The following is a 10385-nucleotide window of genomic DNA, read 5'->3' as shown; positions in this document are numbered from 1 at the left end:
GCTTACACGTAATTATTATAAATAATTTATATAATAAAATTATATATATGATATATATGATACATATGAAATTCAGGCAAAACATATCTGATACGAAAATGTTTATTGAATACGAATCTAGTAAATGTTAAGACGCACATGACGTCTGGTGTGCATGAGGGAAGAGGTCAAAGAAATAGAGAAAGAGAAAGAGAGAAGCAGATGCGCTGCATTATTAATGATCTTCCCGGGGCTACAAGATCGATAATTAAGCTATGTTTACATATCTCCGCGTCTTTCCTTTTGATGGGAGCGAAAAATCGATCTGACTCATTGACACTCGGTCGTGAACCTCCAGTTCAATGAGTAATTTCCCTCACCTTGGCGAATGCCTTGATGAAGGTAAACATGTGTGTGTGTGCACGGCTAATATATTATATTATATTATATTATCACGGCGAGCCACAATCGTCCTTCGTTCTGGTCGTGTACAGTGTCATCGTTATGACGCGGAGGGAATTATCAATCGCGTGGCATACAAAGAGGCCCATTGTCGATCGTTCGTCGGCTGTCAAAAAATGTTGCCTTCGTAAGCCAGCGAATGTAAACGGTTGCGCTGCGTCTACGGTTCGATTTTTGTAATTTTTTGCCTACACGATGAGTCACATGAAACAGAGCACTTAAGCTAGAAAAATGTACGTAAAAGAGAGCAGTCTAGATAAGAATGTCATGTTTATACGTGACTTGCGCTGCAATTTTTCGATCTCTTGTATGCATAAAGATATATATATATATATATATAGGGTGTTCGTAAAAAGTCGGACGTTCCTTTGATGACAGATCGTTTGGCCAATATTTTCGAAGCCGATTTTTTTTTCTCGGCAAGAAAACATCAAAGTTCTCCGGTCGACTTGTTACGTAAATTTCCGATTAGCGTGAGTTAACGCGATGTTTTTTTATTTGGATAACCCGGTAGAATCGATCGTATGCCGCGCGTGTGCACATTCGCGCGAAACGGAAAGTCGTCCCGCTGCATTTTTCTGCACCCGCTCCGCGCTGAATCGGGGACACTGACGTAATGCGTGATGAGTCAAGGGGAAAAAAGGGAGGTCTCGTGGAGAGATACTTGGCGAGTAAAAAATTGTGAGACGTTTTAACGGGAGGTCGTCACGTGACGTCGTATTCTAAGAATACGCACGAAGGATGCAGCAAGGATACGTCGTCGTATCAAAAAATTGCATCGAGAATACCGAGAGAATCTTTCTGATTGATTTAACATTTCGGGCAGTTTAAAAAATTAACAGTCTTATTAAGATCGTGAAATTTTTGAGTTCTTTTTTCTATCTCTTGTTACAACTCAGAATTCTACCATTTGCTTGCCCGATCTAATTTATACGAATTTTGGAGATTTCTCGACACGCTATTATTATCTAAAAGTGGTTGTAATTGAATAATCTTTTTATTTCCATCGTCTTGTAATATACATTCGTCTAGCATTGAGGACAAAACAACCTATTTCCGGAAACCGGTTAGCCTTTTGTCGACTCTCTCGTTCGCCGAGAGGAAAGACGGGTTTTCACTGCGAATAACGCTCGTGGAATTCTTGTTTCCGGCGAATTTTACGGCTCGCGAACTGAATAACGAATGAGCGCACGTCCGTAAAGTTACGATGAGCGATGGCCTAATATTTCGTCTCAAAAGTCGTAAAATAACAGCGTAAAATTTGGAAAAGAAATTTGAAAATTCTAATTAAATATTAATCGCATTTTCGATCTGCCAATTAAATAATTTCGAATCAATTTAATAAATAATTTGAAATAATTTAAAATAATTTAAAATAATTTTTTTTTTTAATAATTTGTTTAAATAATTTAAAATAATTTAAAAAATTCGCCAGCTCTGAATTCTGAATCTTTTTTACTTTCGACGCCCTATACGAGACGCTAGACATAACGCGACACGTCGCGTGGCGTGTTTTCGATCGTCGATGGGTGATTTCCGGGACACGTCCCGCTATCGCACGAAGCCCGCATAGTAAAAGCGCAGGCTTATCTTATGATAATGAAAGGAGGCGCGTACACACAGAGGTGACATTTCCTGCCTGCCTTTGTATCCCTTCTTGTACACCGAGATACCGTTGGAAGTTTTACGCCGAGGCAATTTCGCAGGTTGCTTACAATTAGATTTATGGGGTCCATGGCACAAACTATTTTCAGCGTGAGCCAGCTCTTTGCGCCGAGAATTCGGAGAGCTTTTTGTCATTAAGAATCATCTCCTCGGTTGTATTACGATTTACTTAAAGAATATAAAATATCTTATATATATATTTTTTTATTATATTTTATATCAAACAATTCTAAAATAATTTTTTATTTAGAGAATATAAAGCAGTTGATATAGAAAACAGCATATATGTATAAGCCATTTTCTTTTTCAATTATGTATTCAATATATTCTTGTATAATATAAGAAAAATATTTGGAAGTAATAGTAAAAAATAATATTTCGATATTAGAAAATATTGTCGTTTTATTAATTCTTAGATCACTTTTTTAATTACAAATAATTTCTCCTTCCTGTATTATATATTCCCACTTTTAGAACAAAAACAAATTTAATATTCTAATATTATTATTATCATAGATATCAAATATTATGTGCACTTAAGATGAAAACGTTAGATAAACGAGAAGTTAGAGAAATTAACAAATATATTCTTAGAAAGTACACTCTCCTTATTGACAATCCACGATGCATTAAAGAAAGTCAAACACTTTTAATTTTCAAATATTTTATATTTGTAACCTTTTTTTATTTTTAATATATCATAATTTTTTCTAATTATTCTTGCATGAAATGCGGGTTTTCAAGTATAAACTGGCGGTACACACACGCATAAACCCATAAAATTGATAATAAGCATATTGATTAAATAAAATATACATTGATAAAAAAATAAAAATATCATCACTATTATTGACAACAGCTCTCCGGATATTATTCTTATTGATGATTAATAAATTAAATTGCGGAGGCGTGGAGATCTTACGTATTCCTCACCGAATCTTTCTCGGGAAACCGGTTCGGATTCGGACCGACCTTGAGTCTCGGTCATCCTCTCGGGCTTGAAGTTCAGGGCTTTCAAGGTGTTTGTTCGCGGTAGTGGTGAGCCTTAATAAGCTCCGCTCGCGGTTCAGACGTCTCTCTCTCTCTTTCGAGAGAGAGAGGGGGAGAGAAAGAGAAAGAGAAAGATGGGATGTACATACATCGTGTATAATAATAAACCGGCCGGGAGCGAATCGCGCGGTGGAAGGCGAGAGGACAATGAAAAGAAAACGAGCAAAAAGTAAACGGGTGGAAAGACCCGCGAGTCGATTTAACGGCGAACCTTAAGTAAGCGCCGATTCTATTTTGAGTAGGTGCCCGGTTCCCCCTTTGAACCCAGCGCGAGTTAAGCGCGCATGTAAAAGTAGCGTCATCCGGAACGGAGTTGGCAGAGGACATCGCTCTCGAATAGATTTTTATCTAAATTCCTCGTTCTCGAATATAATCCGATTCGTTGTTTGCGCGTCAAACACACATTATTTGTATTATATGCTTCATCATTCATTATTCATTCATTATTTTGTTTCTCACTCGCGTCAATCATCGCTTGACAATGGATCTGTCAGCTTGATCGTTATAAAATCGACATAAAAATATTTTGATATAAAAAATTTCTAGGATGAAATGTCATAATGCAATGTGACCTTTTCAAAACTATAACAATTTTATATACAATATTACACGCTTTATAATGTTTTTTTTTTTCGTTCAACCGTCGAAAGTGAGACACTCTTTACGAGAACGCGTTTCGTTTCCCGATCAGCGAAGCTGAAAAGTCGTCGTCGGAATCGCTGATGCATAAATAGTTTTTGGACAAGTCGCTGATCTCTCGGTATGTCGTTGCCGTCGTTATTGTCGTCGTAATACGATCCGATATCCGGAAAGAAATTCTATCCGAGACGCCTACGTCAGTGAAACGACGTTTAATTATCAGGATGAGAAAGGTCGCTCCCGGGAGGTCCCGAAGCGACAGGTGACTATATACTCGTTCCGATTTAGCCGAGTTTTATCTCGCGAAATACAAGACATACAGGATAACGGGGTTTTTTCGTGCCATTTCTGTCATTACGCAACCCGTTAATTAACGAACCGTGCCACCGTAGATTCGCGAACCGTGAAATGTCAGGGCGGACAAACGTGATTATTACGTGTGCATAAAGTGTGACAGTGCATTAAAAAATGTCGGGTCAAATAAACGTTGGTTGAGTGAAGGTGCTTGCGAGAAATTGAAAAACTTGTGTTCTTAGAAAGTATACCTTACTTAGAGTTTGTAATGCGCGTCAAAGAAAGTAAAAAATTTTAAATTTTTAAATATTTTATTTCTCCATATAATTTTAATTTTCTCTCTCTCTCTCTCTCTTTTAATATAATTAATAATTTCTAATTTTATTATACTTATATTGTGTAATTATAACAGTTATGCAATATAATTATAAAACCGTTTATTATATTTATTTATATCGTTATATTTGCTACGTCATCATAAAATTGTGAAATTATAATATTTATTATTACAATTCATATTCTTTTATATCACATTAATTATTCAAGCGTTATAGATGCTCCGACTTATTCAACGAGAAAAAAGAAAACATCAATACAGATTGATATTTGATTTTCTCGACTTGTTTATCGGTTGCCAACTGTGCCAAGTGAATCATGATAATCGCTTAATCAACAATTTCGTAAGTGTTCATTAAAGCGGAGAAACAAATAGAGCCGCAAGTTTAGAAGATTGCCCTCTATCATGCGATGAATGAATTTGATTCGCGCTCTCGGGAGAAATGTATAACTCTCGTTTCTTTCGCCCTCTCCCCCCGCCCCCTCTTTTGCGAACGCATCCGCTCCGATTCTCTATCCGGAGCTGTTGCGATCTCATGCCGCTAAATAACGCACTTTCTGGGAAACAAACGCACTCCGTGCCCTGCCCACGTTTTTTCTCGGTCTCGGTACAATTACTTGCGTGCCAGTTCTCGCAATGATGTATGCGACGATACACGATACGCGATCTCCAAGCAGTAATATAATAACAGCGATAACAAGCCTTTGCGCGATCGAAAGCGAAACTATTGTTTTTTTTTTCTGCTCATTTTAATGTCGACTTTATGTACAGTTAACGAGTTGCAAAAAATTAATAATTCTTTTAAATGATGTTTCTTCTATGCGTGTGCTATCTTATTTATAGAAGCATACACAAGCTTGACATTATAATATCTTTACTCATATATATATTTTTTTTATTTTCATAAATTAAAAGGTTAGCTACACATGTTATTTTTAGCGTTATTATCTATAATTTTTTTTGTGATTATTTTACGACTGTCCTACTCGATACGATTTATGCTGATATATCGATTTTCCCATTTCTCACAGAAGGTAAAATTGAGTTTCCCCATTTCTCCATAAAAGATAAAATTTAGTCGGATCGATAAACAGATATGTTTAAGCGCTAGATGTCGGATATCAATAAAATATATGTATAAGATAAAAAGATAATAAAGAAAGTTAAGTAAAGATGTAAGAATAACAATGCATCGAAACACAACTCTCTTTTCTCATTTAGCTCGCTCCCTTCAGCTCGTAGAATTTTATATTGATTTCCATTCACATATATACACACACACACACACACACACACATCTCATATCCCATTCATTATTATTATACTACATCGTTTGAAACCCGTCTAACCGTCACTTTCACGACTTTTGGGGATCATAATTTCTGCCTTTGTCTTAAAATGAAGGAAGACCTGCTTTCTCTCACTTCCTCTTTGGGTATTCCTAACAAGCTTCAAGAAATAAATTCAAAGATCCCACGGCGCGAATACTCCCCAACCGACAATAATGGATCGAATCAACTTTCGCTGTTGTTCCTGTCTTCTGATACTTTCCAGGAATATGAATCAGCTGGTATCTAGGCGGAATCCCATAGAGTAATTACAAAAGATTTTATGAACCCTGAGCTCTATGTCGACTTGAATAAAATCGAAAAAAATTAATAAAAAAAATAAAAATCGAATAAAAAATGATTAAATACGCGCACGATAATCGCGATATCAGTGCGTAATATCGCGTGGCGCGATATGATAAATTATTTTAAAGATATATATCAATTTTTAATAAATGATATTTGATAAATTTTTAGAAATGTATAAATATATTAGGTTATAAAATATTATAGGCTGCGTTCCGATATTCACTGTCAGTACTAAAAATCTATAGTTTACGTCACATATACTATAAATTTTTAGTATTAGTAGTGAATATCGGAATTTTTATGATTTCATGTTTCAGCCCTCGAGAAAAGCTTACATAGGCTGCGTTCCGATATTCACTGTCAGTACTAAAAATCTATAGTTTACGTCACATATACTATAAATTTTTAGTATTAGTAGTGAATATCGGAACGCAGCCAGCAATTTGCGAATAAAAAAATGATCGATATAAATTGACCGATATAAATCTGTCATTCGTTGCAAAAATAATGCAGTAGAAACGATTATAAGAATGAAGACGTTATTGATATCATGGTCGACAGTAGCCTTCGATAAATTCGAGCGAGCATCGAATCGTACTTAAAATGCAGTAGCGCGACGATGTAAAAATCGACCTTGGCAGACCAATGACATTTTCATCAAAGCGGTTAAAAACCGTTAACCTTCGCTTGAAACAGACAACGATTCCATCGAGCGATTTCTTAATTTTTTCACGATGTATTTTATCGCGTCTTTCAAAACATATATTTTATAGAATCTATCAGAATATATTCTTGAAGGATTTCTTCGATAAATCTACAATTAAAGTTAACACTAAATTTATATATCTGAATATATATCTAAATTTTGCGTTGATTAATTATAGTTATAATTATAGTATATAATTAAATATAGTATATAGTATATAATATATAACTAAATATAATATATAATTATATATTAGTTCTTGCAATTATTACGAGAACGTGTATGCGATTCTTTTAAAATATACTATTAATCATAAATTAAATTTTCTTTTATCAAGAAATTAAAACAGACGAATTAATTTTAAACAAAAAAGAATATTTTTAATTTAATTAAAATAATATTCAAAGCTATTTAATTTTCATATTAAGTTCGATTAAAAATTTAATAAGTATTTTATCAGTGAAATTCTTATTAAATTTTTAGTCGAATTTAATATAAAAATTAAATAGCTTTGATTATTATTTTAATTAAATTAAAAATAAATAGTTTTTTGTTTAAAATTAATTTGTCTATTTTAATTTATTGACAAAAAAATGTAATTTATGATTATGTTTATCGTGTTATATAATCTTGCGTGTATTTTAATATCAAAAGAAAGGAAATTGGCTTATCGCTAAATTATAGTACGAATATCTGATTATCTTCGCGAAGTTGAGTCGCGCATTTGCTTGTTGAACGTATTGTTGTTACAAGTAATTGAGGTAAAACGCGATTGTAATAAAAAAAATAGAATCGTACTCTCACTCAACGCGGACGAACAAAATTGTGTATTGTATAACAAACGATGTATCACGATGACAATCGGCGATAAGATGTCAACAGCTCGGCCAATTTGCTGAAAATGACTTTACACGAATCCGCGGATCGCAACGTCGTGCATCTGCGGTGCATTCAAGGCACCGTCCGTATCGCCGCAACACATCTGCGACGATCCGTGCGTTCTTTCTTAATAAAAGCCCGAGACGCGATCGTGATTTCTTCTCTCGTGACTCACGCAATGATGCAAATTATAATTTATGCATTTATCCTCCAATCATACATTTCTTCTTTTTCGATATTAAAACAAGCAGAGTAAAGTTTCACGTAACATGACTAATAATAAATTAAATTTTCTTCTTATTATCGATAAAAATTACAATTTAATTTTACACAAAAATCTTTACTTATTTTTAATTTAACTTTGCTAATTAAGATAATATTCAAAACATTTGAAAAAAGAAATTTGTTCGAGGCACTTCACTCAATCCTTGTTTCGCCAGAAAATGCGATAACAGAATTATCATTGTCTTCCATCAAATCTTTGATCTTTTTTAAATTCTAATAAGAGTAATATTCGTATGTAAAAATTAAGAAAATATATTTTTTTATTATAAATAAAATATAATACTATATAAATTATTATTCTACACATTAATATAATTTATTATTAATATAACTTAAATATTGTTAATTTAAAATAAAATGTCGTTATAATACGACACTTATCAGATAGATAATTTAATGAAAAACTGAAAAAGAGAAAAATAAATTGCGAAAATTTGATATTTGCCTGCGTATACTTATACACGTCTTTCCCTCGGCCGCGATCGCCGTAATAAACCATAATAAAGTGTGCTCGAAAGAAAAAGGGTACTTCGCGTACTCACTTTCGTTCCGCGCTTCGAGTACTCTCGTTCTCGGGTTCACGAGCGGAGGCTCATGAGTCGAGAGGAGCAGCGTGTCCTATCATCATCGTCGGATCACTATCAGAGAGGAGCATCGCCGAAAATCGCGAATTGTCACACGGTCCACGCACGAGTATGTCCACGTAGGATCCGCAGAAAAAGCGTCGTCGTCAAAGGATAACGGAGTCTAAGAGCGACGCGACTGTTGTTACGCGTGTGATGTTCCACCGTGCACACGCCACGGTGTAACATACGAAACTGCCGGTTTGAAAGAGCACTCCTCTTCGGTGGCATATAAGGTGGCGGCGGTAGAGAGAGGAAGGATGGCAGCAGGCACACAGCCGGGGCCGAGCGACTTAACGGAGAAGGAGAGAGGAACTCGTTTCCCGGTGTGTGCGTGCGTATATGGTGACGCACGCGAGGTTACCCTGCGTGAACTTACGGGGTCCTACGGGGCCGTGGGTTTCGTGGGTCTCTCGCAGCGGGTTCTGCCGCATTTAATACAAGACAGCCGTTTGTTAGCCTGCCTTTTTCATTCCCCATTAAATTTTTCTATTTAATTCCTTCAATATTTTCGAAGGATCTTGTACATATTGTATTATATCTCATTGTCAGTAAACTTATTTTCTCAATTATAAGTGAGAAATATAATAAAATACACGTATATATAATAAATCTACAAGCAATATAATATCTTAAATTTTTTTTTTTTTTTAAATAAGACATAGATAGACGCAGTTCATGGAATTTAAGAAATGTTCATAAAATAAATAATTTTTTGTAAAATATAGGGGGAGATATAAAAGAGAGAAAGAGAGAGAGAAAGGGGGGGTATATAAATTATATTATATATTTTATCTCTCTCTTTCAATACAATTTCAATTAAATGTATTTTCTTTGCACACCATGGATTTTTTTCGTCCAATTTCAATATTTCCTTTACAAAAATAGTATCTTAAAAGATACTTTTTATATCCCCTCATCGTATATTTATAATAACTTTTAATACTTTTTCGAGAAGAATCTAAATCTAAAGTCGATATCTCGCTTTTCTAATATTTAGCTTTTCATCACAACTCTTGACATTGTCGACTGCAAATTGCATTGCGCATAGCTATGTATCAATGTCAACATATGCACTATGTCAGTTGTAAAGTCGTCATCTAGTATTAATACGGAAAATGCGCGAAGGGACTATTTCGGGAAGCGATGTCTGGTTGAATGGAAAGGCAGGTGTGCATTTCCTCCCGTCCCTCGCGTATAATCAGGCGTATTACTTTGTGATAAAACCGCGCGCTATTCCGGAAATTTGACATCAGGAATCTCAAAGACACCCATCCATCATGCTCTCCAGAATATCGAATTTCCGGCGAATTTCCGAAATCGCGTCGCTTTCCGCTTTGAATATTCCATGCGCATTAAGCCTCCCCAATCAGGGAGATGCACAATCGAATCCTTCTCTCCGAGAAAATAACGAGTGATACGAGAGAAGAACTGAGAGGGGGAGAGAGGGAATTAAAATTTTATCCAAATAACGAATCAGATAAGAAAATTTAGAAGCCGAGCGATATATCTGGTTCGTGATAACCGATCAACGTTGTCGTTATCGTCGCTGTCGATGTCAAGTTCGCGGTGATGCAATTCCGTGTCCACGTGGACGATGACCGTGCTGCGGTCGGGGGGTGGTGGCAGCAGAATGGCGATAGTACAAGACAGCGATGGTGGTGGTAATAATAACGGTAATGCGTTGCGTCGAACACAGCCGTCGCTTTCGATCGGCGCGCGACACCGACTATAGGAAAACCACCCCCATCCCCGAGAAGCGGTAGCTCCAAGACTCCACCGTTCCCCCGTGTATTGTCAGTACGGCGCCAATGGTTGTTGCTGTTGCA

General features: G+C 35.6%; 1 protein-coding gene across 2 annotated transcripts in view; it reads right to left on the bottom strand.

Moving 5' to 3' along the window:
• LOC115246233 (unconventional myosin IC) overlaps nt 1-8753 on the bottom strand; it is a 21191-nt gene extending 12438 nt beyond the window's left edge. For both annotated transcript variants that reach the window (XM_029824933.1, XM_029824935.1), the window contains exon 1: nt 8476-8753. The gene's annotated coding sequence lies outside the window, so the exon portion shown is untranslated. The remainder of the gene's footprint in view (nt 1-8475) is intronic.
• Nucleotides 8754-10385: the final 1632 nt, after the last annotated feature.

The sequence above is a fragment of the Formica exsecta genome, unplaced genomic scaffold (assembly GCF_003651465.1).
Source record: "Formica exsecta isolate Colony F162 unplaced genomic scaffold, ASM365146v1 scaffold1414, whole genome shotgun sequence".
NCBI lineage: Eukaryota > Metazoa > Arthropoda > Insecta > Hymenoptera > Formicidae > Formica > Formica exsecta.
Note: the sequence above shows the minus strand (reverse complement) of the source record. Positions and strands in the feature narration are given on the sequence as shown.